A 25,134-nucleotide genomic window follows, 5' to 3' on the forward strand; every position below is an offset into this window, starting at 1 on the left:
ATAAAGTCAACAAGATATTTTAAAACACCATGCAAAGAAAAAAACGGAACATACATACATTGTAGTTCAGCTCTACTTAGCCAAGTCGCCAAGATATTTTAAAACAACATGCAAAGAAAAAAACGGAACAGACGTACATTGTAGTTCAGCCCTATTTAGCGAGAAAGATCAAACATTAGAGCTTATAATGCAGGCCACCCGCCAAACAAAGAGACACTGGAAAACCTCTTACAAACATCGCTCCAACTGTTGTTCCACCAGAATTACATGTCAGGGGAAAGCGCGAACGCAGTGCCCCACTATAAGAAATTGTGCAGTCGAGATTCCCACATTTGGGGAATTCGCAAAGGTCAGCACAGCCTGAGTGCAATGGTTGAGCCTCGCCTTGGGCGAACCACCTACTTGATCATGGTATTGCCCCTGCCAGGTAAGTATGAGCCTTCCTGCCTGTCTGGGAAGTACCCTGCAAGGGTGTAGGCAGCCGGAGAAGGGTGCGGAAAGTCTTAGGACAGGGCCTTGCATAACCTCTGGCCCCTCCCCTTTTAAGTCAGCACAAGATACGAGAAGGTCCTGGCTGCAGCTTGCAGAACAGGGGACGGGAGCACAGTTTTTGCTGTGGCTACATGTGTCGCTCAGCCCGCAACAGGCCTCATCGGTTAGTGGTGCTGCAATCATGTTGAGGCCTACCCCTAATCCTAGCTCTTAGTTATTGACCGACCCGTGTAGTCCCTGCTCTACTTGACAAAAAGAGGTACTTAAACAAACAAAATAAAGTCAACAAGATATTTTAAAACACCATGCAAAGAAAAAAACGGAACAGACGTACATTGTAGTTCAGCTCTACTTAGCCAAGTCGCCAAGATATTTTAAAATAACATGCAAAGAAAAAAACGGAACAGACGTACATTGTAGTTCAGCTCTATTTAGGGAGAAAGATCAAACATTAGAGCTTATAATGCAGGCCACCCGCCAAACAAAGAGACACTGGAAAACCTCTTACAAACATCGCTCCAACTGTTGTTCCACCAGAATTACATGTCAGGGGAAAGCGCGAACGCAGTCCCCCAGTATAAGAAATTGTGCAGTCGAGATTCCCACATTTGGGGAATTCGCAAAGGTCAGCACAGCCTGAGTGCAATGGTTGAGCCTCGCCTTGGGCGAACCACCTACTTGATCATGGTATTGCCCCTGCCAGGTAAGTATGAGCCTTCCTGCCTGTCTGGGAAGTACCCTACAAGGGTGTAGGCAGCCGGAGAAGGGTGCGGAAAGTCTTAGAACAGGGCCTTGCATAACCTCTGGCCCCTCCCCTTTTAAGTCAGCACAAGATACGAGAAGGTCCTGGCTGCAGCTTGCAGAACAGGGGACGGGAGCACAGTTTTTGCTGTGGCTACATGTGTCGCTCAGCCCGCAACAGGCCTCATCGGTTAGTGGTGCTGCAATCATGTTGAGGCCTACCCCTAATCCTAGCTCTTAGTTATTGACCGACCCGTGTAGTCCCTGCTCTACTTGACAAAAAGAGGTACTTAAACAAACAAAATAAAGTCAACAAGATATTTTAAAACACCATGCAAAGAAAAAAACGGAACAGACATACATTGTAGTTCAGCTCTACTTAGCCAAGTCTCCAAGATATTTTAAAACAACATGCAAAGAAAAAAACGGAACAGACGTACATTGTAGTTCAGCCCTATTTAGCGAGAAAGATCAAACATTAGAGCTTATAATGCAGGCCACCCGCCAAACAAAGAGACACTGGAAAACCTCTTACAAACATCGCTCCAACTGTTGTTCCACCAGAATTACATGTCAGGGGAAAGCGCAAACGCAGTCCCCCAGTATAAGAAATTGTGCAGTCGAGATTCCCACATTTGGGGAATTCGCAAAGGTCAGCACAGCCTGAGTGCAATGGTTGAGCCTCGCCTTGGGCGAACCACCTACTTGATCATGGTATTGCCCCTGCCAGGTAAGTATGAGCCTTCCTGCCTGTCTGGGAAGTACCCTGCAAGGGTGTAGGCAGCCGGAGAAGGGTGCAGAAAGTCTTAGGACAGGGCCTTGCATAACCTCTGGCCCCTCCCCTTTTAAGTCAACACAAGATACGAGAAGGTCCTGGCTGCAGCTTGCAGAACAGGGGACGGGAGCACAGTTTTTGCTGTGGCTACATGTGTCGCTCAGCCCGCAACAGGCCTCATCGGTTAGTGGTGCTGCAATCATGTTGAGGCCTACCCCTAATGCTAGCTCTTAGTTATTGACCGACCCGTGTAGTCCCTGCTCTACTTGACAAAAAGAGGTACTTAAACAAACAAAATAAAGTCAACAAGATATTTTAAAACACCATGCAAAGAAAAAAACGGAACAGACATACATTGTAGTTCAGCTCTACTTAGCCAAGTCGCCAAGATATTTTAAAACAACATGCAAAGAAAAAAACGGAACAGACGTACATTGTAGTTCAGCTCTACTTAGCCAAGTCTCCAAGATATTTTAAAACAACATGCAAAGAAAAAAACGGAACAGACGTACATTGTAGTTCAGCCCTATTTAGCGAGAAAGATCAAACATTAGAGCTTATAATGCAGGCCACCCTCCAAACAAAGAGACACTGGAAAACCTCTTACAAACATCGCTCCAACTGTTGTTCCATCAGAATTACATGTCAGGGGAAAGCGCGAACGCAGTCCCCCAGTATAAGAAATTGTGCAGTCGAGATTCCCACATTTGGGGAATTCGCAAAGGTCAGCACAGCCTGAGTGCAATGGTTGAGCCTCGCCTTGGGCGAACCACCTACTTGATCATGGTATTGCCCCTGCCAGGTAAGTATGAGCCTTCCTGCCTGTCTGGGAAGTACCCTGCAAGGGTGTAGGCAGCCGGAGAAGGGTGCGGAAAGTCTTAGGACAGGGCCTTGCATAACCTCTGGCCCCTCCCCTTTTAAGTCAGCACAAGATACGAGAAGGTCCTGGCTGCAGCTTGCAGAACAGGGGACGGGAGCACAGTTTTTGCTGTGGCTACATGTGTCGCTCAGCCCGCAACAGGCCTCATCGGTTAGTGGTGCTGCAATCATGTTGAGGCCTACCCCTAATGCTAGCTCTTAGTTATTGACCGACCCGTGTAGTCCCTGCTCTACTTGACAAAAAGAGGTACTTAAACAAACAAAATAAAGTCAACAAGATATTTTAAAACACCATGCAAAGAAAAAAACGGAACAGACATACATTGTAGTTCAGCTCTACTTAGCCAAGTCGCCAAGATATTTTAAAACAACATGCAAAGAAAAAAACGGAACAGACGTACATTGTAGTTCAGCTCTACTTAGCCAAGTCTCCAAGATATTTTAAAACAACATGCAAAGAAAAAAACGGAACAGACGTACATTGTAGTTCAGCCCTATTTAGCGAGAAAGATCAAACATTAGAGCTTATAATGCAGGCCACCCTCCAAACAAAGAGACACTGGAAAACCTCTTACAAACATCGCTCCAACTGTTGTTCCATCAGAATTACATGTCAGGGGAAAGCGCGAACGCAGTCCCCCAGTATAAGAAATTGTGCAGTCGAGATTCCCACATTTGGGGAATTCGCAAAGGTCAGCACAGCCTGAGTGCAATGGTTGAGCCTCGCCTTGGGCGAACCACCTACTTGATCATGGTATTGCCCCTGCCAGGTAAGTATGAGCCTTCCTGCCTGTCTGGGAAGTACCCTGCAAGGGTGTAGGCAGCCGGAGAAGGGTGCGGAAAGTCTTAGGACAGGGCCTTGCATAACCTCTGGCCCCTCCCCTTTTAAGTCAGCACAAGATACGAGAAGGTCCTGGCTGCAGCTTGCAGAACAGGGGACGGGAGCACAGTTTTTGCTGTGGCTACATGTGTCGCTCAGCCCGCAACAGGCCTCATCGGTTAGTGGTGCTGCAATCATGTTGAGGCCTACCCCTAATGCTAGCTCTTAGTTATTGACCGACCCGTGTAGTCCCTGCTCTACTTGACAAAAAGAGGTACTTAAACAAACAAAATAAAGTCAACAAGATATTTTAAAACACCATGCAAAGAAAAAAACGGAACAGACATACATTGTAGTTCAGCCCTATTTAGCGAGAAAGATCAAACATTAGAGCTTATAACGCAGGCCACCCGCCAAACAAAGAGACACTAGAAAACCTCTTACAAACATCGCTCCAACTGTTGTTCCACCAGAATTACATGTCAGGGGAAAGCGCGAACGCAGTCCCCCAGTATAAGAAATTGTGCAGTCGAGATTCCCACATTTGGGGAATTCGCAAAGGTCAGCACAGCCTGAGTGCATTGGTTGAGCCTCGCCTTGGGCGAACCACCTACTTGATCATGGTATTGCCCCTGCCAGGTAAGTATGAGCCTTCCTGCCTGTCTGGGAAGTACCCTGCAAGGGTGTAGGCAGCCGGAGAAGGGTGCGGGAAGTCTTAGGACAGGGCCTTGCATAACCTCTGGCCCCTCCCCTTTTAAGTCAGCACAAGATACGAGAAGGTCCTGGCTGCAGCTTGCAGAACAGGGGACGGGAGCACAGTTTTTGCTGTGGCTACATGTGTCGCTCAGCCCGCAACAGGCCTCATCGGTTAGTGGTGCTGCAATCATGTTGAGGCCTACCCCTAATCCTAGCTCTTAGTTATTGACCGACCCGTGTAGTCCCTGCTCTACTTGACAAAAAGAGGTACTTAAACAAACAAAATAAAGTCAACAAGATATTTTAAAACACCATGCAAAGAAAAAAACGGAACAGACATACATTGTAGTTCAGCTCTACTTAGCCAAGTCTCCAAGATATTTTAAAACAACATGCAAAGAAAAAAACGGAACAGACGTACATTGTAGTTCAGCTCTACTTAGCCAAGTCGCCAAGATATTTTAAAACAACATGCAAAGAAAAAAACGGAACAGACGTACATTGTAGTTCAGCCCTATTTAGCGAGAAAGATCAAACATTAGAGCTTATAATGCAGGCCACCCGCCAAACAAAGAGACACTGGAAAACCTCTTACAAACATCGCTCCAACTGTTGTTCCACCAGAATTACATGTCAGGGGAAAGCGCGAACGCAGTCCCCCAGTATAAGAAATTGTGCAGTCGAGATTCCCACATTTGGGGAATTCGCAAAGGTCAGCACAGCCTGAGTGCAACGGTTGAGCCTCGCCTTGGGCGAACCACCTACTTGATCATGGTATTGCCCCTGCCAGGTAAGTATGAGCCTTCCTGCCTGTCTGGGAAGTACCCTGCAAGGGTGTAGGCAGCCGGAGAAGGGTGCGGAAAGTCTTAGGACAGGGCCTTGCATAACCTCTGGCCCCTCCCCTTTTAAGTCAGCACAAGATACGAGAAGGTCCTGGCTGCAGCTTGCAGAACAGGGGACGGGAGCACAGTTTTTGCTGTGGCTACATGTGTCGCTCAGCCCGCAACAGGCCTCATCGGTTAGTGGTGCTGCAATCATGTTGAGGCCTACCCCTAATCCTAGCTCTTAGTTATTGACCGACCCGTGTAGTCCCTGCTCTACTTGACAAAAAGAGGTACTTAAACAAACAAAATAAAGTCAACAAGATATTTTAAAACTCCATGCAAAGAAAAAAACGGAACAGACATACATTGTAGTTCAGCTCTACTTAGCCAAGTCGCCAAGATATTTTAAAACAACATGCAAAGAAAAAAACGGAACAGACGTACATTGTAGTTCAGCTCTACTTAGCCAAGTCTCCAAGATATTTTAAAACAACATGCAAAGAAAAAAACGGAACAGACGTACATTGTAGTTCAGCCCTATTTAGCGAGAAAGATCAAACATTAGAGCTTATAATGCAGGCCACCCGCCAAACAAAGAGACACTGGAAAACCTCTTACAAACATCGCTCCAACTGTTGTTCCACCAGAATTACATGTCAGGGGAAAGCGCGAACGCAATCCCCCAGTATAAGAAATTGTGCAGTCGAGATTCCCACATTTGGGGAATTCGCAAAGGTCAGCACAGCCTGAGTGCAATGGTTGAGCCTCGCCTTGGGCGAACCACCTACTTGATCATGGCATTGCCCCTGCGAGGTAAGTATGAGCCTTCCTGCCTGTCTGGGAAGTACCCTGCAAGGGTGTAGGCAGCCGGAGAAGGGTGCGGAAAGTCTTAGGACAGGGCCTTGCATAACCTCTGGCCCCTCCCCTTTTAAGTCAGCACAAGATACGAGAAGGTCCTGGCTGCAGCTTGCAGAACAGGGGACGGGAGCACAGTTTTTGCTGTGGCTACATGTGTCGCTCAGCCCGCAACAGGCCTCATCGGTTAGTGGTGCTGCAATCATGTTGAGGCCTACCCCTAATCCTAGCTCTTAGTTATTGACCGACCCGTGTAGTCCCTGCTCTACTTGACAAAAAGAGGTACTTAAACAAACAAAATAAAGTCAACAAGATATTTTAAAACACCATGCAAAGAAAAAAACGGAACAGACATACATTGTAGTTCAGCTCTACTTAGCCAAGTCGCCAAGATATTTTAAAACAACATGCAAAGAAAAAAACGGAACAGACGTACATTGTAGTTCAGCTCTACTTAGCCAAGTCGCCAAGATATTTTAAAACAACATGCAAAGAAAAAAACGGAACAGACGTACATTGTAGTTCAGCCCTATTTAGCGAGAAAGATCAAACATTAGAGCTTATAATGCAGGCCACCCGCCAAACAAAGAGACACTGGAAAACCTCTTACAAACATCGCTCCAACTGTTGTTCCACCAGAATTACATGTCAGGGGAAAGCGCGAACGCAGTCCCCCAGTATAAGAAATTGTGCAGTCGAGATTCCCACATTTGGGGAATTCGCAAAGGTCAGCACAGCCTGAGTGCAATGGTTGAGCCTCGCCTTGGGCGAACCACCTACTTGATCATGGTATTGCCCCTGCCAGGTAAGTATGAGCCTTCCTGCCTGTCTGGGAAGTACCCTGCAAGGGTGTAGGCAGCCGGAGAAGGGTGCGGAAAGTCTTAGGACAGGGCCTTGCATAACCTCTGGCCCCTCCCCTTTTAAGTCAGCACAAGATACGAGAAGGTCCTGGCTGCAGCTTGCAGAACAGGGGACGGGAGCACAGTTTTTGCTGTGGCTACATGTGTCGCTCAGCCCGCAACAGGCCTCATCGGTTAGTGGTGCTGCAATCATGTTGAGGCCTACCCCTAATCCTAGCTCTTAGTTATTGACCGACCCGTGTAGTCCCTGCTCTGCTTGACAAAAAGAGGTACTTAAACAAACAAAATAAAGTCAACAAGATATTTTAAAACACCATGCAAAGAAAAAAACGGAACAGACATACATTGTAGTTCAGCTCTACTTAGCCAAGTCTCCAAGATATTTTAAAACAACATGCAAAGAAAAAAACGGAACAGACGTACATTGTAGTTCAGCCCTATTTAGCGAGAAAGATCAAACATTAGAGCTTATAATGCAGGCCACCCTCCAAACAAAGAGACACTGGAAAACCTCTTACAAACATCGCTCCAACTGTTGTTCCACCAGAATTACATGTCAGGGGAAAGCGCGAACGCAGTCCCCCAGTATAAGAAATTGTGCAGTCGAGATTCCCACATTTGGGGAATTCGCAAAGGTCAGCACAGCCTGAGTGCAATGGTTGAGCCTCGCCTTGGGCGAACCACCTACTTGATCATGGTATTGCCCCTGCCAGGTAAGTATGAGCCTTCCTGCCTGTCTGGGAAGTACCCTGCAAGGGTGTAGGCAGCCGGAGAAGGGTGCGGAAAGTCTTAGGACAGGGCCTTGCATAACCTCTGGCCCCTCCCCTTTTAAGTCAGCACAAGATACGAGAAGGTCCTGGCTGCAGCTTGCAGAACAGGGGACGGGAGCACAGTTTTTGCTGTGGCTACATGTGTCGCTCAGCCCGCAACAGGCCTCATCGGTTAGTGGTGCTGCAATCATGTTGAGGCCTACCCCTAATCCTAGCTCTTAGTTATTGACCGACCCGTGTAGTCCCTGCTCTACTTGACAAAAAGAGGTACTTAAACAAACAAAATAAAGTCAACAAGATATTTTAAAACACCATGCAAAGAAAAAAACGGAACAGACATACATTGTAGTTCAGCTCTACTTAGCCAAGTCGCCAAGATATTTTAAAACAACATGCAAAGAAAAAAACGGAACAGACGTACATTGTAGTTCAGCTCTACTTAGCCAAGTCGCCAAGATATTTTAAAACAACATGCAAAGAAAAAAACGGAACAGACGTACATTGTAGTTCAGCTCTATTTAGCGAGAAAGATCAAACATTAGAGCTTATAATGCAGGCCACCCGCCAAACAAAGAGACACTGGAAAACCTCTTACAAACATCGCTCCAACTGTTGTTCCACCAGAATTACATGTCAGGGGAAAGCGCGAACGCAGTCCCCCAGTATAAGAAATTGTGCAGTCGAGATTCCCACATTTGGGGAATTCGCAAAGGTCAGCACAGCCTGAGTGCAATGGTTGAGCCTCACCTTGGGCGAACCACCTACTTGATCATGGTATTGCCCCTGCCAGGTAAGTATGAGCCTTCCTGCCTGTCTGGGAAGTACCCTGCAAGGGTGTAGGCAGCCGGAGAAGGGTGCGGAAAGTCTTAGGACAGGGCCTTGCATAACCTCTGGCCCCTCCCCTTTTAAGTCAGCACAAGATACGAGAAGGTCCTGGCTGCAGCTTGCAGAACAGGGGACGGGAGCACAGTTTTTGCTGTGGCTACATGTGTCGCTCAGCCCGCAACAGGCCTCATCGGTTAGTGGTGCTGCAATCATGTTGAGGCCTACCCCTAATCCTAGCTCTTAGTTATTGACCGACCCGTGTAGTCCCTGCTCTACTTGACAAAAAGAGGTACTTAAACAAACAAAATAAAGTCAACAAGATATTTTAAAACACCATGCAAAGAAAAAAACGGAACAGACATACATTGTAGTTCAGCTCTACTTAGCCAAGTCGCCAAGATATTTTAAAACAACATGCAAAGAAAAAAACGGAACAGACGTACATTGTAGTTCAGCTCTACTTAGCCAAGTCGCCAAGATATTTTAAAACAACATGCAAAGAAAAAAACGGAACAGACGTACATTGTAGTTCAGCCCTATTTAGCGAGAAAGATCAAACATTAGAGCTTATAATGCAGGCCACCCGCCAAACAAAGAGACACTGGAAAACCTCTTACAAACATCGCTCCAACTGTTGTTCCACCAGAATTACATGTCAGGGGAAAGCGCGAACGCAGTCCCCCAGTATAAGAAATTGTGCAGTCGAGATTCCCACATTTGGGGAATTCGCAAAGGTCAGCACAGCCTGAGTGCAACGGTTGAGCCTCGCCTTGGGCGAACCACCTACTTGATCATGGTATTGCCCCTGCCAGGTAAGTATGAGCCTTCCTGCCTGTCTGGGAAGTACCCTGCAAGGGTGTAGGCAGCCGGAGAAGGGTGCGGAAAGTCTTAGGACAGGGCCTTGCATAACCTCTGGCCCCTCCCCTTTTAAGTCAGCACAAGATACGAGAAGGTCCTGGCTGCAGCTTGCAGAACAGGGGACGGGAGCACAGTTTTTGCTGTGGCTACATGTGTCGCTCAGCCCGCAACAGGCCTCATCGGTTAGTGGTGCTGCAATCATGTTGAGGCCTACCCCTAATCCTAGCTCTTAGTTATTGACCGACCCGTGTAGTCCCTGCTCTGCTTGACAAAAAGAGGTACTTAAACAAACAAAATAAAGTCAACAAGATATTTTAAAACACCATGCAAAGAAAAAAACGGAACAGACATACATTGTAGTTCAGCTCTACTTAGCCAAGTCTCCAAGATATTTTAAAACAACATGCAAAGAAAAAAACGGAACAGACGTACATTGTAGTTCAGCCCTATTTAGCGAGAAAGATCAAACATTAGAGCTTATAATGCAGGCCACCCTCCAAACAAAGAGACACTGGAAAACCTCTTACAAACATCGCTCCAACTGTTGTTCCACCAGAATTACATGTCAGGGGAAAGCGCGAACGCAGTCCCCCAGTATAAGAAATTGTGCAGTCGAGATTCCCCCATTTGGGGAATTCGCAAAGGTCAGCACAGCCTGAGTGCAATGGTTGAGCCTCGCCTTGGGCGAACCACCTACTTGATCATGGTATTGCCCCTGCCAGGTAAGTATGAGCCTTCCTGCCTGTCTGGGAAGTACCCTGCAAGGGTGTAGGCAGCCGGAGAAGGGTGCGGAAAGTCTTAGGACAGGGCCTTGCATAACCTCTGGCCCCTCCCCTTTTAAGTCAGCACAAGATACGAGAAGGTCCTGGCTGCAGCTTGCAGAACAGGGGACGGGAGCACAGTTTTTGCTGTGGCTACATGTGTCGCTCAGCCCGCAACAGGCCTCATCGGTTAGTGGTGCTGCAATCATGTTGAGGCCTACCCCTAATCCTAGCTCTTAGTTATTGACCGACCCGTGTAGTCCCTGCTCTACTTGACAAAAAGAGGTACTTAAACAAACAAAATAAAGTCAACAAGATATTTTAAAACACCATGCAAAGAAAAAAACGGAACAGACATACATTGTAGTTCAGCTCTACTTAGCCAAGTCGCCAAGATATTTTAAAACAACATGCAAAGAAAAAAACGGAACAGACGTACATTGTAGTTCAGCTCTACTTAGCCAAGTCGCCAAGATATTTTAAAACAACATGCAAAGAAAAAAACGGAACAGACGTACATTGTAGTTCAGCCCTATTTAGCGAGAAAGATCAAACATTAGAGCTTATAATGCAGGCCACCCTCCAAACAAAGAGACACTGGAAAACCTCTTACAAACATCGCTCCAACTGTTGTTCCACCAGAATTACATGTCAGGGGAAAGCGCGAACGCAGTCCCCCAGTATAAGAAATTGTGCAGTCGAGATTCCCCCATTTGGGGAATTCGCAAAGGTCAGCACAGCCTGAGTGCAATGGTTGAGCCTCGCCTTGGGCGAACCACCTACTTGATCATGGTATTGCCCCTGCCAGGTAAGTATGAGCCTTCCTGCCTGTCTGGGAAGTACCCTGCAAGGGTGTAGGCAGCCGGAGAAGGGTGCGGAAAGTCTTAGGACAGGGCCTTGCATAACCTCTGGCCCCTCCCCTTTTAAGTCAGCACAAGATACGAGAAGGTCCTGGCTGCAGCTTGCAGAACAGGGGACGGGAGCACAGTTTTTGCTGTGGCTACATGTGTCGCTCAGCCCGCAACAGGCCTCATCGGTTAGTGGTGCTGCAATCATGTTGAGGCCTACCCCTAATCCTAGCTCTTAGTTATTGACCGACCCGTGTAGTCCCTGCTCTGCTTGACAAAAAGAGGTACTTAAACAAACAAAATAAAGTCAACAAGATATTTTAAAACACCATGCAAAGAAAAAAACGGAACAGACATACATTGTAGTTCAGCTCTACTTAGCCAAGTCTCCAAGATATTTTAAAACAACATGCAAAGAAAAAAACGGAACAGACGTACATTGTAGTTCAGCCCTATTTAGCGAGAAAGATCAAACATTAGAGCTTATAATGCAAGCCACCCTCCAAACAAAGAGACACTGGAAAACCTCTTACAAACATCGCTCCAACTGTTGTTCCACCAGAATTACATGTCAGGGGAAAGCGCGAACGCAGTCCCCCAGTATAAGAAACTGTGCAGTCGAGATTCCCCCATTTGGGGAATTCGCAAAGGTCAGCACAGCCTGAGTGCAATGGTTGAGCCTCGCCTTGGGCGAACCACCTACTTGATCATGGTATTGCCCCTGCCAGGTAAGTATGAGCCTTCCTGCCTGTCTGGGAAGTACCCTGCAAGGGTGTAGGCAGCCGGAGAAGGGTGCGGAAAGTCTTAGGACAGGGCCTTGCATAACCTCTGGCCCCTCCCCTTTTAAGTCAGCACAAGATACGAGAAGGTCCTGGCTGCAGCTTGCAGAACAGGGGACGGGAGCACAGTTTTTGCTGTGGATACATGTGTCGCTCAGCCCGCAACAGGCCTCATCGGTTAGTGGTGCTGCAATCATGTTGAGGCCTACCCCTAATCCTAGCTCTTAGTTATTGACCGACCCGTGTAGTCCCTGCTCTACTTGACAAAAAGAGGTACTTAAACAAACAAAATAAAGTCAACAAGATATTTTAAAACACCATGCAAAGAAAAAAATGGAACAGACATACATTGTAGTTCAGCTCTACTTAGCCAAGTCTCCAAGATATTTTAAAACACCATGCAAAGAAAAAAACGGAACAGACATACATTGTAGTTCAGCTCTACTTAGCCAAGTCTCCAAGATATTTTAAAACAACATGCAAAGAAAAAAACGGAACAGACGTACATTGTAGTTCAGCCCTATTTAGCGAGAAAGATCAAACATTAGAGCTTATAATGCAGGCCACCCTCCAAACAAAGAGACACTGGAAAACCTCTTACAAACATCGCTCCAACTGTTGTTCCACCAGAATTACATGTCAGGGGAAAGCGCGAACGCAGTCCCCCAGTATAAGAAATTGTGCAGTCGAGATGCCCACATTTGGGGAATTCGCAAAGGTCAGCACAGCCTGAGTGCAATGGTTGAGCCTCGCCTTGGGCGAACCACCTACTTGATCATGGTATTGCCCCTGCCAGGTAAGTATGAGCCTTCCTGCCTGTCTGGGAAGTACCCTGCAAGGGTGTAGGCAGCCGGAGAAGGGTGCGGAAAGTCTTAGGACAGGGCCTTGCATAACCTCTGGCCCCTCCCCTTTTAAGTCAGCACAAGATACGAGAAGGTCCTGGCTGCAGCTTGCAGAACAGGGGACGGGAGCACAGTTTTTGCTGTGGCTACATGTGTCGCTCAGCCCGCAACAGGCCTCATCGGTTAGTGGTGCTGCAATCATGTTGAGGCCTACCCCTAATGCTAGCTCTTAGTTATTGACCGACCCGTGTAGTCCCTGCTCTACTTGACAAAAAGAGGTACTTAAACAAACAAAATAAAGTCAACAAGATATTTTAAAACACCATGCAAAGAAAAAAACGGAACAGACGTACATTGTAGTTCAGCTCTACTTAGCCAAGTCGCCAAGATATTTTAAAACAACATGCAAAGAAAAAAACGGAACAGACGTACATTGTAGTTCAGCTCTACTTAGCCAAGTCGCCAAGATATTTTAAAACAACATGCAAAGAAAAAAACGGAACAGACGTACATTGTAGTTCAGCCCTATTTAGCGAGAAAGATCAAACATTAGAGCTTATAACGCAGGCCACCCGCCAAACAAAGAGACACTGGAAAACCTCTTACAAACATCGCTCCAACTGTTGTTCCACCAGAATTACATGTCAGGGGAAAGCGCGAACGCAGTCCCCCAGTATAAGAAATTGTGCAGTCGAGATTCCCACATTTGGGGAATTCGCAAAGGTCAGCACAGCCTGAGTGCAATGGTTGAGCCTCGCCTTGGGCGAACCACCTACTTGATCATGGTATTGCCCCTGCCAGGTAAGTATGAGCCTTCCTGCCTGTCTGGGAAGTACCCTGCAAGGGTGTAGGCAGCCGGAGAAGGGTGCGGAAAGTCTTAGGACAGGGCCTTGCATAACCTCTGGCCCCTCCCCTTTTAAGTCAGCACAAGATACGAGAAGGTCCTGGCTGCAGCTTGCAGAACAGGGGACGGGAGCACAGTTTTTGCTGTGGCTACATGTGTCGCTCAGCCCGCAACAGGCCTCATCGGTTAGTGGTGCTGCAATCATGTTGAGGCCTACCCCTAATCCTAGCTCTTAGTTATTGACCGACCCGTGTAGTCCCTGCTCTACTTGACAAAAAGAGGTACTTAAACAAACAAAATAAAGTCAACAAGATATTTTAAAACACCATGCAAAGAAAAAAACGGAACAGACGTACATTGTAGTTCAGCTCTACTTAGCCAAGTCGCCAAGATATTTTAAAACAACATGCAAAGAAAAAAACGGAACAGACGTACATTGTAGTTCAGCTCTACTTAGCCAAGTCGCCAAGATATTTTAAAACAACATGCAAAGAAAAAAACGGAACAGACGTACATTGTAGTTCAGCCCTATTTAGCGAGAAAGATCAAACATTAGAGCTTATAATGCAGGCCACCCGCCAAACAAAGAGACACTGGAAAACCTCTTACAAACATCGCTCCAACTGTTGTTCCACCAGAATTACATGTCAGGGGAAAGCGCGAACGCAGTCCCCCAGTATAAGAAATTGTGCAGTCGAGATTCCCACATTTGGGGAATTCGCAAAGGTCAGCACAGCCTGAGTGCAATGGTTGAGCCTCGCCTTGGGCGAACCACCTACTTGATCATGGTATTGCCCCTGCCAGGTAAGTATGAGCCTTCCTGCCTGTCTGGGAAGTACCCTGCAAGGGTGTAGGCAGCCGGAGAAGGGTGCGGAAAGTCTTAGGACAGGGCCTTGCATAACCTCTGGCCCCTCCCCTTTTAAGTCAGCACAAGATACGAGAAGGTCCTGGCTGCAGCTTGCAGAACAGGGGACGGGAGCACAGTTTTTGCTGTGGCTACATGTGTCGCTCAGCCCGCAACAGGCCTCATCGGTTAGTGGTGCTGCAATCATGTTGAGGCCTACCCCTAATCCTAGCTCTTAGTTATTGACCGACCCGTGTAGTCCCTGCTCTACTTGACAAAAAGAGGTACTTAAACAAACAAAATAAAGTCAACAAGATATTTTAAAACACCATGCAAAGAAAAAAACGGAACAGACGTACATTGTAGTTCAGCTCTACTTAGCCAAGTCGCCAAGATATTTTAAAACAACATGCAAAGAAAAAAACGGAACAGACGTACATTGTAGTTCAGCTCTACTTAGCCAAGTCGCCAAGATATTTTAAAACAACATGCAAAGAAAAAAACGGAACAGACGTACATTGTAGTTCAGCCCTATTTAGCGAGAAAGATCAAACATTAGAGCTTATAATGCAGGCCACCCGCCAAACAAAGAGACACTGGAAAACCTCTTACAAACATCGCTCCAACTGTTGTTCCACCAGAATTACATGTCAGGGGAAAGCGCGAACGCAGTCCCCCAGTATAAGAAATTGTGCAGTCGAGATTCCCACATTTGGGGAATTCGCAAAGGTCAGCACAGCCTGAGTGCAATGGTTGAGCCTCGCCTTGGGCGAACCACCTACTTGATCATGGTATTGCCCCTGCCAGGTAAGTATGAGCCTTCCTGCCTGTCTGGGAAGTACCCTGCAAGGGTGTAGGCAGCCGGAGAAGGGTGCGGAAAGTCTTAGGACAGGGCCTTGCATAACCTCTGGCCCCTCCCCTTTTAAGTCAGCACAAGATACGAGAAGGTCCTGGCTGCAGCTTGCAGAACAGGGGACGGGAGCACAGTTTTTGCTGTGGCTACATGTGTCGCTCAGCCCGCAACAGGCCTCATCGGTTAGTGGTGCTGCAATCATGTTGAGGCCTACCCCTAATCCTAGCTCTTAGTTATTGACCGACCCGTGTAGTCCCTGCTCTGCTTGACAAAAAGAGGTACTTAAACAAACAAAATAAAGTCAACAAGATATTTTAAAACACCATGCAAAGAAAAAAACGGAACAGACATACATTGTAGTTCAGCTCTACTTAGCCAAGTCTCCAAGATATTTTAAAACAACATGCAAAGAAAAAAACGGAACAGACGTACATTGTAGTTCAGCCCTATTTAGCGAGAAAGATCAAACATTAGAGCTTATAATGCAGGCCACCCTCCAAACAAAGAGACACTGGAAAACCTCTTACAAACATCGCTCCAACTGTTGTTCCACCAGAATTACATGTCAGGGGAAAGCGCGAACGCAGTCCCCCAGTATAAGAAATTGTGCAGTTGAGATTCCCCCATTTGGGGAATTCGCAAAGGTCAGCACAGCCTGAGTGCAATGGTTGAGCCTCGCCTTGGGCGAACCACCTACTTGATCATGGTATTGCCCCTGCCAGGTAAGTATGAGCCTTCCTGCCTGTCTGGGAAGTACCCTGCAAGGGTGTAGGCAGCCGGAGAAGGGTGCGGAAAGTCTTAGGACAGGGCCTTGCATAACCTCTGGCCCCTCCGGCCCCTCCCCTTTTAAGTCAGCACAAGATACGAGAAGGTCCTGGCTGCAGCTTGCAGAACAGGGGACGGGAGCACAGTTTTTGCTGTGGATACATGTGTCGCTCAGCCCGCAACAGGCCTCATCGGTTAGTGGTGCTGCAATCATGTTGAGGCCTACCCCTAATCCTAGCTCTTAGTTATTGACCGACCCGTGTAGTCCCTGCTCTACTTGACAAAAAGAGGTACTTAAACAAACAAAATAAAGTCAACAAGATATTTTAAAACACCATGCAAAGAAAAAAATGGAACAGACATACATTGTAGTTCAGCTCTACTTAGCCAAGTCTCCAAGATATTTTAAAACACCATGCAAAGAAAAAAACGGAACAGACGTACATTGTAGTTCAGCTCTACTTAGCCAAGTCGCCAAGATATTTTAAAACAACATGCAAAGAAAAAAACGGAACAGACGTACATTGTAGTTCAGCCCTATTTAGCGAGAAAGATCAAACATTAGAGCTTATAACGCAGGCCACCCGCCAAACAAAGAGACACTGGAAAACCTCTTACAAACATCGCTCCAACTGTTGTTCCACCAGAATTACATGTCAGGGGAAAGCGCGAACGCAGTCCCCCAGTATAAGAAATTGTGCAGTCGAGATTCCCACATTTGGGGAATTCGCAAAGGTCAGCACAGCCTGAGTGCAATGGTTGAGCCTCGCCTTGGGCGAACCACCTACTTGATCATGGTATTGCCCCTGCCAGGTAAGTATGAGCCTTCCTGCCTGTCTGGGAAGTACCCTGCAAGGGTGTAGGCAGCCGGAGAAGGGTGCGGAAAGTCTTAGGACAGGGCCTTGCATAACCTCTGGCCCCTCCCCTTTTAAGTCAGCACAAGATACGAGAAGGTCCTGGCTGCAGCTTGCAGAACAGGGGACGGGAGCACAGTTTTTGCTGTGGCTACATGTGTCGCTCAGCCCGCAACAGGCCTCATCGGTTAGTGGTGCTGCAATCATGTTGAGGCCTACCCCTAATCCTAGCTCTTAGTTATTGACCGACCCGTGTAGTCCCTGCTCTACTTGACAAAAAGAGGTACTTAAACAAACAAAATAAAGTCAACAAGATATTTTAAAACACCATGCAAAGAAAAAAACGGAACAGACATACATTGTAGTTCAGCTCTACTTAGCCAAGTCTCCAAGATATTTTAAAACAACATGCAAAGAAAAAAACGGAACAGACGTACATTGTAGTTCAGCCCTATTTAGCGAGAAAGATCAAACATTAGAGCTTATAACGCAGGCCACCCGCCAAACAAAGAGACACTGGAAAACCTCTTACAAACATCGCTCCAACTGTTGTTCCACCAGAATTACATGTCAGGGGAAAGCGCGAACGCAGTCCCCCAGTATAAGAAATTGTGCAGTCGAGATTCCCCCATTTGGGGAATTCGCAAAGGTCAGCACAGCCTGAGTGCAATGGTTGAGCCTCGCCTTGGGCGAACCACCTACTTGATCATGGTATTGCCCCTGCCAGGTAAGTATGAGCCTTCCTGCCTGTCTGGGAAGTACCCTGCAAGGGTGTAGGCAGCCGGAGAAGGGTGCGGAAAGTCTTAGGACAGGGCCTTGCATAACCTCTGGCCCCTCCCCTTTTAAGTCAGCACAAGATACGAGAAGGTCCTGGCTGCAGCTTGCAGAACAGGGGACGGGAGCACAGTTTTTGCTGTGGCTACATGTGTCGCTCAGCCCGCAACAGGCCTCATCGGTTAGTGGTGCTGCAATCATGTTGAGGCCTACCCCTAATCCTAGCTCTTAGTTATTGACCGACCCGTGTAGTCCCTGCTCTACTTGACAAAAAGAGGTACTTAAACAAACAAAATAAAGTCAACAAGATATTTTAAAACACCATGCAAAGAAAAAAACGGAACAGACATACATTGTAGTTCAGCTCTACTTAGCCAAGTCTCCAAGATATTTTAAAACAACATGCAAAGAAAAAAACGGAACAGACGTACATTGTAGTTCAGCTCTACTTAGCCAAGTCGCCAAGATATTTTAAAACAACATGCAAAGAAAAAAACGGAACAGACGTACATTGTAGTTCAGCCCTATTTAGCGAGAAAGATCAAACATTAGAGCTTATAACGCAGGCCACCCGCCAAACAAAGAGACACTGGAAAACCTCTTACAAACATCGCTCCAACTGTTGTTCCACCAGAATTACATGTCAGGGGAAAGCGCGAACGCAGTCCCCCAGTATAAGAAATTGTGCAGTCGAGATTCCCACATTTGGGGAATTCGCAAAGGTCAGCACAGCCTGAGTGCAATGGTTGAGCCTCGCCTTGGGCGAACCACCTACTTGATCATGGTATTGCCCCTGCCAGGTAAGTATGAGCCTTCCTGCCTGTCTGGGAAGTACCCTGCAAGGGTGTAGGCAGCCGGAGAAGGGTGCGGAAAGTCTTAGGACAGGGCCTTGCATAACCTCTGGCCCCTCCCCTTTTAAGTCAGCACAAGATACGAGAAGGTCCTGGCTGCAGCTTGCAGAACAGGGGACGGGAGCACAGTTTTTGCTGTGGCTACATGTGTCGCTCAGCCCGCAACAGGCCTCATCGGTTAGTGGTGCTGCAATCATGTTGAGGCCTACCCCTAATCCTAGCTCTTAGTTATTGACCGACCCGTGTAGTCCCTGCTCTACTTGACAAAAAGAGGTACTTAAACAAACAAAATAAAGTCAACAAGATATTTTAAAACACCATGCAAAGAAAAAAACGGAACAGACATACATTGTAGTTCAGCTCTACTTAGCCAAGTCTCCAAGATATTTTAAAACAACATGCAAAGAAAAAAACGGAACAGACGTACATTGTAGTTCAGCTCTACTTAGCCAAGTCGCCAAGATATTTTAAAACAACATGCAACGAAAAAAAACGGAACAGACGTACATTGTAGTTCAGCCCTATTTAGCGAGAAAGATCAAACATTAGAGCTTATAACGCAGGCCACCCGCCAAACAAAGAGACACTGGAAAACCTCTTACAAACATCGCTCCAACTGTTGTTCCACCAGAATTACATGTCAGGGGAAAGCGCGAACGCAGTCCCCCAGTATAAGAAATTGTGCAGTCGAGATTCCCACATTTGGGGAATTCGCAAAGGTCAGCACAGCCTGAGTGCAATGGTTGAGCCTCGCCTTGGGCGAACCACCTACTTGATCATGGTATTGCCCCTGCCAGGTAAGTATGAGCCTTCCTGCCTGTCTGGGAAGTACCCTGCAAGGGTGTAGGCAGCCGGAGAAGGGTGCGGAAAGTCTTAGGACAGGGCCTTGCATAACCTCTGGCCCCTCCCCTTTTAAGTCAGCACAAGATACGAGAAGGTCCTGGCTGCAGCTTGCAGAACAGGGGACGGGAGCACAGTTTTTGCTGTGGCTACATGTGTCGCTCAGCCCGCAACAGGCCTCATCGGTTAGTGGTGCTGCAATCATGTTGAGGCCTACCCCTAATCCTAGCTCTTAGTTATTGACCGACCCGTGTAGTCCCTGCTCTACTTGACAAAAAGAGGTACTTAAACAAACAAAATAAAGTCAACAAGATATTTTAAAACACCATGCAAAGAAAAAAACGGAACAGACATACATTGTAGTTCAGCTCTACTTAGCCAAGTCTCCAAGATATTTTAAAACAACATGCAAAGAAAAAAACGGAACAGACGTACATTGTAGTTCAGCTCTACTTAGCCAAGTCTCCAAGATATTTTAAAACAACATGCAAAGAAAAAAACGGAACAGACGTACATTGTAGTTCAGCCCTATTTAGCGAGAAAGATCAAACATTAGAGCTTATAATGCAGGCCACCCTCCAAACAAAGAGACACTGGAAAACCTCTTACAAACATCGCTCCAACTGTTGTTCCACCAGAATTACATGTCAGGGGAAAGCGCGAACGCAATCCCCCAGTATAAGAAATTGTGCAGTCGAGATTCCCACATTTGGGGAATTCGCAAAGGTCAGCACAGCCTGAGTGCAATGGTTGAGCCTCGCCTTGGGCGAACCACCTACTTGATCATGGTATTGCCCCTGCCAGGTAAGTATGAGCCTTCCTGCCTGTCTGGGAAGTACCCTGCAAGGGTGTAGGCAGCCGGAGAAGGGTGCGGAAAGTCTTAGGACAGGGCCTTGCATAACCTCTGGCCCCTCCCCTTTTAAGTCAGCACAAGATACGAGAAGGTCCTGGCTGCAGCTTGCAGAACAGGGGACGGGAGCACAGTTTTTGCTGTGGCTACATGTGTCGCTCAGCCCGCAACAGGCCTCATCGGTTAGTGGTGCTGCAATCATGTTGAGGCCTACCCCTAATCCTAGCTCTTAGTTATTGACCGACCCGTGTAGTCCCTGCTCTACTTGACAAAAAGAGGTACTTAAACAAACAAAATAAAGTCAACAAGATATTTTAAAACACCATGCAAAGAAAAAAACGGAACAGACATACATTGTAGTTCAGCTCTACTTAGCCAAGTCTCCAAGATATTTTAAAACAACATGCAAAGAAAAAAACGGAACAGACATACATTGTAGTTCAGCTCTACTTAGCCAAGTCTCCAAGATATTTTAAAACAACATGCAAAGAAAAAAACGGAACAGACGTACATTGTAGTTCAGCCCTATTTAGCGAGAAAGATCAAACATTAGAGCTTATAATGCAGGCCACCTGCCAAACAAAGAGACACTGGAAAACCTCTTACAAACATCGCTCCAACTGTTGTTCCACCAGAATTACATGTCAGGGGAAAGCGCGAACGCAATCCCCCAGTATAAGAAATTGTGCAGTCGAGATTCCCACATTTGGGGAATTCGCAAAGGTCAGCACAGCCTGAGTGCAATGGTTGAGCCTCGCCTTGGGCGAACCACCTACTTGATCATGGTATTGCCCCTGCCAGGTAAGTATGAGCCTTCCTGCCTGTCTGGGAAGTACCCTGCAAGGGTGTAGGCAGCCGGAGAAGGGTGCGGAAAGTCTTAGGACAGGGCCTTGCATAACCTCTGGCCCCTCCCCTTTTAAGTCAGCACAAGATACGAGAAGGTCCTGGCTGCAGCTTGCAGAACAGGGGACGGGAGCACAGTTTTTGCTGTGGCTACATGTGTCGCTCAGCCCGCAACAGGCCTCATCGGTTAGTGGTGCTGCAATCATGTTGAGGCCTACCCCTAATCCTAGCTCTTAGTTATTGACCGACCCGTGTAGTCCCTGCTCTACTTGACAAAAAGAGGTACTTAAACAAACAAAATAAAGTCAACAAGATATTTTAAAACACCATGCAAAGAAAAAAACGGAACAGACATACATTGTAGTTCAGCTCTACTTAGCCAAGTCTCCAAGATATTTTAAAACAACATGCAAAGAAAAAAACGGAACAGACGTACATTGTAGTTCAGCCCTATTTAGCGAGAAAGATCAAACATTAGAGCTTATAACGCAGGCCACCCGCCAAACAAAGAGACACTGGAAAACCTCTTACAAACATCGCTCCAACTGTTGTTCCACCAGAATTACATGTCAGGGGAAAGCGCGAACGCAGTCCCCCAGTATAAGAAATTGTGCAGTCGAGATTCCCCCATTTGGGGAATTCGCAAAGGTCAGCACAGCCTGAGTGCAATGGTTGAGCCTCGCCTTGGGCGAACCACCTACTTGATCATGGTATTGCCCCTGCCAGGTAAGTATGAGCCTTCCTGCCTGTCTGGGAAGTACCCTGCAAGGGTGTAGGCAGCCGGAGAAGGGTGCGGAAAGTCTTAGGACAGGGCCTTGCATAACCTCTGGCCCCTCCCCTTTTAAGTCAGCACAAGATACGAGAAGGTCCTGGCTGCAGCTTGCAGAACAGGGGACGGGAGCACAGTTTTTGCTGTGGCTACATGTGTCGCTCAGCCCGCAACAGGCCTCATCGGTTAGTGGTGCTGCAATCATGTTGAGGCCTACCCCTAATCCTAGCTCTTAGTTATTGACCGACCCGTGTAGTCCCTGCTCTACTTGACAAAAAGAGGTACTTAAACAAACAAAATAAAGTCAACAAGATATTTTAAAACACCATGCAAAGAAAAAAACGGAACAGACATACATTGTAGTTCAGCTCTACTTAGCCAAGTCTCCAAGATATTTTAAAACAACATGCAAAGAAAAAAACGGAACAGACGTACATTGTAGTTCAGCTCTACTTAGCCAAGTCGCCAAGATATTTTAAAACAACATGCAAAGAAAAAAACGGAACAGACGTACATTGTAGTTCAGCCCTATTTAGCGAGAAAGATCAAACATTAGAGCTTATAACGCAGGCCACCCGCCAAACAAAGAGACACTGGAAAACCTCTTACAAACATCGCTCCAACTGTTGTTCCACCAGAATTACATGTCAGGGGAAAGCGCGAACGCAGTCCCCCAGTATAAGAAATTGTGCAGTCGAGATTCCCACATTTGGGGAATTCGCAAAGGTCAGCACAGCCTGAGTGCAATGGTTGAGCCTCGCCTTGGGCGAACCACCTACTTGATCATGGTATTGCCCCTGCCAGGTAAGTATGAGCCTTCCTGCCTGTCTGGGAAGTACCCTGCAAGGGTGTAGGCAGCCGGAGAAGGGTGCGGAAAGTCTTAGGACAGGGCCTTGCATAACCTCTGGCCCCTCCCCTTTTAAGTCAGCACAAGATACGAGAAGGTCCTGGCTGCAGCTTGCAGAACAGGGGACGGGAGCACAGTTTTTGCTGTGGCTACATGTGTCGCTCAGCCCGCAACAGGCCTCATCGGTTAGTGGTGCTGCAATCATGTTGAGGCCTACCCCTAATCCTAGCTCTTAGTTATTGACCGACCCGTGTAGTCCCTGCTCTACTTGACAAAAAGAGGTACTTAAACAAACAAAATAAAGTCAACAAGATATTTTAAAACACCATGCAAAGAAAAAAACGGAACAGACATACATTGTAGTTCAGCTCTACTTAGCCAAGTCTCCAAGATATTTTAAAACAACATGCAAAGAAAAAAACGGAACAGACGTACATTGTAGTTCAGCTCTACTTAGCCAAGTCGCCAAGATATTTTAAAACAACATGCAACGAAAAAAAACGGAACAGACGTACATTGTAGTTCAGCCCTATTTAGCGAGAAAGATCAAACATTAGAGCTTATAACGCAGGCCACCCGCCAAACAAAGAGACACTGGAAAACCTCTTACAAACATCGCTCCAACTGTTGTTCCACCAGAATTACATGTCAGGGGAAAGCGCGAACGCAGTCCCCCAGTATAAGAAATTGTGCAGTCGAGATTCCCACATTTGGGGAATTCGCAAAGGTCAGCACAGCCTGAGTGCAATGGTTGAGCCTCGCCTTGGGCGAACCACCTACTTGATCATGGTATTGCCCCTGCCAGGTAAGTATGAGCCTTCCTGCCTGTCTGGGAAGTACCCTGCAAGGGTGTAGGCAGCCGGAGAAGGGTGCGGAAAGTCTTAGGACAGGGCCTTGCATAACCTCTGGCCCCTCCCCTTTTAAGTCAGCACAAGATACGAGAAGGTCCTGGCTGCAGCTTGCAGAACAGGGGACGGGAGCACAGTTTTTGCTGTGGCTACATGTGTCGCTCAGCCCGCAACAGGCCTCATCGGTTAGTGGTGCTGCAATCATGTTGAGGCCTACCCCTAATCCTAGCTCTTAGTTATTGACCGACCCGTGTAGTCCCTGCTCTACTTGACAAAAAGAGGTACTTAAACAAACAAAATAAAGTCAACAAGATATTTTAAAACACCATGCAAAGAAAAAAACGGAACAGACATACATTGTAGTTCAGCTCTACTTAGCCAAGTCTCCAAGATATTTTAAAACAACATGCAAAGAAAAAAACGGAACAGACGTACATTGTAGTTCAGCTCTACTTAGCCAAGTCTCCAAGATATTTTAAAACAACATGCAAAGAAAAAAACGGAACAGACGTACATTGTAGTTCAGCCCTATTTAGCGAGAAAGATCAAACATTAGAGCTTATAATGCAGGCCACCCTCCAAACAAAGAGACACTGGAAAACCTCTTACAAACATCGCTCCAACTGTTGTTCCACCAGAATTACATGTCAGGGGAAAGCGCGAACGCAATCCCCCAGTATAAGAAATTGTGCAGTCGAGATTCCCACATTTGGGGAATTCGCAAAGGTCAGCACAGCCTGAGTGCAATGGTTGAGCCTCGCCTTGGGCGAACCACCTACTTGATCATGGTATTGCCCCTGCCAGGTAAGTATGAGCCTTCCTGCCTGTCTGGGAAGTACCCTGCAAGGGTGTAGGCAGCCGGAGAAGGGTGCGGAAAGTCTTAGGACAGGGCCTTGCATAACCTCTGGCCCCTCCCCTTTTAAGTCAGCACAAGATACGAGAAGGTCCTGGCTGCAGCTTGCAGAACAGGGGACGGGAGCACAGTTTTTGCTGTGGCTACATGTGTCGCTCAGCCCGCAACAGGCCTCATCGGTTAGTGGTGCTGCAATCATGTTGAGGCCTACCCCTAATCCTAGCTCTTAGTTATTGACCGACCCGTGTAGTCCCTGCTCTACTTGACAAAAAGAGGTACTTAAACAAACAAAATAAAGTCAACAAGATATTTTAAAACACCATGCAAAGAAAAAAACGGAACAGACATACATTGTAGTTCAGCTCTACTTAGCCAAGTCTCCAAGATATTTTAAAACAACATGCAAAGAAAAAAACGGAACAGACATACATTGTAGTTCAGCTCTACTTAGCCAAGTCTCCAAGATATTTTAAAACAACATGCAAAGAAAAAAACGGAACAGACGTACATTGTAGTTCAGCCCTATTTAGCGAGAAAGATCAAACATTAGAGCTTATAATGCAGGCCACCTGCCAAACAAAGAGACACTGGAAAACCTCTTACAAACATCGCTCCAACTGTTGTTCCACCAGAATTACATGTCAGGGGAAAGCGCGAACGCAATCCCCCAGTATAAGAAATTGTGCAGTCGAGATTCCCACATTTGGGGAATTCGCAAAGGTCAGCACAGCCTGAGTGCAATGGTTGAGCCTCGCCTTGGGCGAACCACCTACTTGATCATGGTATTGCCCCTGCCAGGTAAGTATGAGCCTTCCTGCCTGTCTGGGAAGTACCCTGCAAGGGTGTAGGCAGCCGGAGAAGGGTGCGGAAAGTC

The 25,134-nt window shown here is 46.9% G+C and overlaps 31 non-coding genes across 31 annotated transcripts; all 31 read right to left on the bottom strand.

Moving 5' to 3' along the window:
* Positions 1-271: 271 nt before the first annotated feature.
* On the bottom strand, positions 272-435 carry LOC128634469 (U1 spliceosomal RNA). Its single transcript, XR_008397666.1, has one exon. It is a non-coding gene; the product is annotated as a U1 spliceosomal RNA (small nuclear RNA).
* Positions 436-1,039: 604 nt separating this feature from the next.
* LOC128634567 (U1 spliceosomal RNA) lies at positions 1,040-1,203 on the bottom strand. Its single transcript, XR_008397756.1, has one exon. It is a non-coding gene; the product is annotated as a U1 spliceosomal RNA (small nuclear RNA).
* A 604-nt stretch (positions 1,204-1,807) lies between these two features.
* On the bottom strand, positions 1,808-1,971 carry LOC128634483 (U1 spliceosomal RNA). The gene has a single exon (XR_008397679.1). It is a non-coding gene; the product is annotated as a U1 spliceosomal RNA (small nuclear RNA).
* Positions 1,972-2,654: 683 nt separating this feature from the next.
* On the bottom strand, positions 2,655-2,818 carry LOC128634568 (U1 spliceosomal RNA). Its single transcript, XR_008397759.1, has one exon. It is a non-coding gene; the product is annotated as a U1 spliceosomal RNA (small nuclear RNA).
* A 683-nt stretch (positions 2,819-3,501) lies between these two features.
* On the bottom strand, positions 3,502-3,665 carry LOC128634569 (U1 spliceosomal RNA). Its single transcript, XR_008397760.1, has one exon. It is a non-coding gene; the product is annotated as a U1 spliceosomal RNA (small nuclear RNA).
* Positions 3,666-4,190: 525 nt separating this feature from the next.
* Positions 4,191-4,354, bottom strand: LOC128634498 (U1 spliceosomal RNA). Its single transcript, XR_008397693.1, has one exon. It is a non-coding gene; the product is annotated as a U1 spliceosomal RNA (small nuclear RNA).
* Positions 4,355-5,037: 683 nt separating this feature from the next.
* Positions 5,038-5,201, bottom strand: LOC128634494 (U1 spliceosomal RNA). The gene has a single exon (XR_008397690.1). It is a non-coding gene; the product is annotated as a U1 spliceosomal RNA (small nuclear RNA).
* A 683-nt stretch (positions 5,202-5,884) lies between these two features.
* Positions 5,885-6,048, bottom strand: LOC128634523 (U1 spliceosomal RNA). The gene has a single exon (XR_008397718.1). It is a non-coding gene; the product is annotated as a U1 spliceosomal RNA (small nuclear RNA).
* Positions 6,049-6,731: 683 nt separating this feature from the next.
* LOC128634450 (U1 spliceosomal RNA) lies at positions 6,732-6,895 on the bottom strand. Its single transcript, XR_008397647.1, has one exon. It is a non-coding gene; the product is annotated as a U1 spliceosomal RNA (small nuclear RNA).
* A 604-nt stretch (positions 6,896-7,499) lies between these two features.
* On the bottom strand, positions 7,500-7,663 carry LOC128634452 (U1 spliceosomal RNA). Its single transcript, XR_008397649.1, has one exon. It is a non-coding gene; the product is annotated as a U1 spliceosomal RNA (small nuclear RNA).
* Positions 7,664-8,346: 683 nt separating this feature from the next.
* Positions 8,347-8,510, bottom strand: LOC128634529 (U1 spliceosomal RNA). Its single transcript, XR_008397725.1, has one exon. It is a non-coding gene; the product is annotated as a U1 spliceosomal RNA (small nuclear RNA).
* Positions 8,511-9,193: 683 nt separating this feature from the next.
* Positions 9,194-9,357, bottom strand: LOC128634496 (U1 spliceosomal RNA). Its single transcript, XR_008397691.1, has one exon. It is a non-coding gene; the product is annotated as a U1 spliceosomal RNA (small nuclear RNA).
* A 604-nt stretch (positions 9,358-9,961) lies between these two features.
* LOC128634486 (U1 spliceosomal RNA) lies at positions 9,962-10,125 on the bottom strand. Its single transcript, XR_008397682.1, has one exon. It is a non-coding gene; the product is annotated as a U1 spliceosomal RNA (small nuclear RNA).
* Positions 10,126-10,808: 683 nt separating this feature from the next.
* Positions 10,809-10,972, bottom strand: LOC128634487 (U1 spliceosomal RNA). Its single transcript, XR_008397683.1, has one exon. It is a non-coding gene; the product is annotated as a U1 spliceosomal RNA (small nuclear RNA).
* Positions 10,973-11,576: 604 nt separating this feature from the next.
* Positions 11,577-11,740, bottom strand: LOC128634518 (U1 spliceosomal RNA). The gene has a single exon (XR_008397711.1). It is a non-coding gene; the product is annotated as a U1 spliceosomal RNA (small nuclear RNA).
* A 683-nt stretch (positions 11,741-12,423) lies between these two features.
* LOC128634515 (U1 spliceosomal RNA) lies at positions 12,424-12,587 on the bottom strand. Its single transcript, XR_008397710.1, has one exon. It is a non-coding gene; the product is annotated as a U1 spliceosomal RNA (small nuclear RNA).
* A 683-nt stretch (positions 12,588-13,270) lies between these two features.
* On the bottom strand, positions 13,271-13,434 carry LOC128634453 (U1 spliceosomal RNA). Its single transcript, XR_008397650.1, has one exon. It is a non-coding gene; the product is annotated as a U1 spliceosomal RNA (small nuclear RNA).
* A 683-nt stretch (positions 13,435-14,117) lies between these two features.
* Positions 14,118-14,281, bottom strand: LOC128634455 (U1 spliceosomal RNA). Its single transcript, XR_008397651.1, has one exon. It is a non-coding gene; the product is annotated as a U1 spliceosomal RNA (small nuclear RNA).
* Positions 14,282-14,964: 683 nt separating this feature from the next.
* On the bottom strand, positions 14,965-15,128 carry LOC128634456 (U1 spliceosomal RNA). The gene has a single exon (XR_008397652.1). It is a non-coding gene; the product is annotated as a U1 spliceosomal RNA (small nuclear RNA).
* Positions 15,129-15,732: 604 nt separating this feature from the next.
* Positions 15,733-15,896, bottom strand: LOC128634521 (U1 spliceosomal RNA). Its single transcript, XR_008397716.1, has one exon. It is a non-coding gene; the product is annotated as a U1 spliceosomal RNA (small nuclear RNA).
* A 692-nt stretch (positions 15,897-16,588) lies between these two features.
* LOC128634457 (U1 spliceosomal RNA) lies at positions 16,589-16,752 on the bottom strand. The gene has a single exon (XR_008397653.1). It is a non-coding gene; the product is annotated as a U1 spliceosomal RNA (small nuclear RNA).
* A 604-nt stretch (positions 16,753-17,356) lies between these two features.
* On the bottom strand, positions 17,357-17,520 carry LOC128634488 (U1 spliceosomal RNA). Its single transcript, XR_008397684.1, has one exon. It is a non-coding gene; the product is annotated as a U1 spliceosomal RNA (small nuclear RNA).
* Positions 17,521-18,203: 683 nt separating this feature from the next.
* Positions 18,204-18,367, bottom strand: LOC128634458 (U1 spliceosomal RNA). The gene has a single exon (XR_008397655.1). It is a non-coding gene; the product is annotated as a U1 spliceosomal RNA (small nuclear RNA).
* A 684-nt stretch (positions 18,368-19,051) lies between these two features.
* LOC128634459 (U1 spliceosomal RNA) lies at positions 19,052-19,215 on the bottom strand. The gene has a single exon (XR_008397656.1). It is a non-coding gene; the product is annotated as a U1 spliceosomal RNA (small nuclear RNA).
* Positions 19,216-19,898: 683 nt separating this feature from the next.
* LOC128634470 (U1 spliceosomal RNA) lies at positions 19,899-20,062 on the bottom strand. The gene has a single exon (XR_008397667.1). It is a non-coding gene; the product is annotated as a U1 spliceosomal RNA (small nuclear RNA).
* Positions 20,063-20,745: 683 nt separating this feature from the next.
* On the bottom strand, positions 20,746-20,909 carry LOC128634471 (U1 spliceosomal RNA). Its single transcript, XR_008397668.1, has one exon. It is a non-coding gene; the product is annotated as a U1 spliceosomal RNA (small nuclear RNA).
* Positions 20,910-21,513: 604 nt separating this feature from the next.
* Positions 21,514-21,677, bottom strand: LOC128634489 (U1 spliceosomal RNA). Its single transcript, XR_008397685.1, has one exon. It is a non-coding gene; the product is annotated as a U1 spliceosomal RNA (small nuclear RNA).
* Positions 21,678-22,360: 683 nt separating this feature from the next.
* On the bottom strand, positions 22,361-22,524 carry LOC128634460 (U1 spliceosomal RNA). The gene has a single exon (XR_008397657.1). It is a non-coding gene; the product is annotated as a U1 spliceosomal RNA (small nuclear RNA).
* A 684-nt stretch (positions 22,525-23,208) lies between these two features.
* On the bottom strand, positions 23,209-23,372 carry LOC128634461 (U1 spliceosomal RNA). Its single transcript, XR_008397658.1, has one exon. It is a non-coding gene; the product is annotated as a U1 spliceosomal RNA (small nuclear RNA).
* Positions 23,373-24,055: 683 nt separating this feature from the next.
* LOC128634472 (U1 spliceosomal RNA) lies at positions 24,056-24,219 on the bottom strand. Its single transcript, XR_008397669.1, has one exon. It is a non-coding gene; the product is annotated as a U1 spliceosomal RNA (small nuclear RNA).
* Positions 24,220-24,902: 683 nt separating this feature from the next.
* On the bottom strand, positions 24,903-25,066 carry LOC128634473 (U1 spliceosomal RNA). Its single transcript, XR_008397670.1, has one exon. It is a non-coding gene; the product is annotated as a U1 spliceosomal RNA (small nuclear RNA).
* Positions 25,067-25,134: the final 68 nt, after the last annotated feature.

The sequence above is a fragment of the Ictalurus punctatus genome, chromosome 1 (genome assembly GCF_001660625.3).
Source record: "Ictalurus punctatus breed USDA103 chromosome 1, Coco_2.0, whole genome shotgun sequence".
Taxonomy (NCBI): domain Eukaryota; kingdom Metazoa; phylum Chordata; class Actinopteri; order Siluriformes; family Ictaluridae; genus Ictalurus; species Ictalurus punctatus.